A 308-nucleotide genomic window follows, 5' to 3' on the forward strand; every position below is an offset into this window, starting at 1 on the left:
GGCCGGCCCTGGCTGACTCTCGCCGTCCCTGGAGATGACTGGGTTCAGTGCCACCCGGACCAGAACTGGGGATGCAGAAGCAAGAGGCGAGTCTACTGCTCTCTCTCGGTCCTGGGCCGCTCTGTGATTGTTGGGCGTCCGGAAACTGTCTCCCCTATGGGTTTAAAAAGAAAACTGAGCGCTCAGGGGGTGTGACAGTCATCTGCAGGGGCTTGGGTGGTCCATCAGGCGAGGCTCTCTCTCGGCACCCGAGGCTCCAGGCTGATCTCGGCCTTATCCGCCGCAGCTGGCGCGCCCGGGCTAGGGCT

This window comes from Mandrillus leucophaeus, unplaced genomic scaffold (assembly GCF_000951045.1).
Source record: "Mandrillus leucophaeus isolate KB7577 unplaced genomic scaffold, Mleu.le_1.0 Scaffold50, whole genome shotgun sequence".
NCBI classification, from domain to species: domain Eukaryota; kingdom Metazoa; phylum Chordata; class Mammalia; order Primates; family Cercopithecidae; genus Mandrillus; species Mandrillus leucophaeus.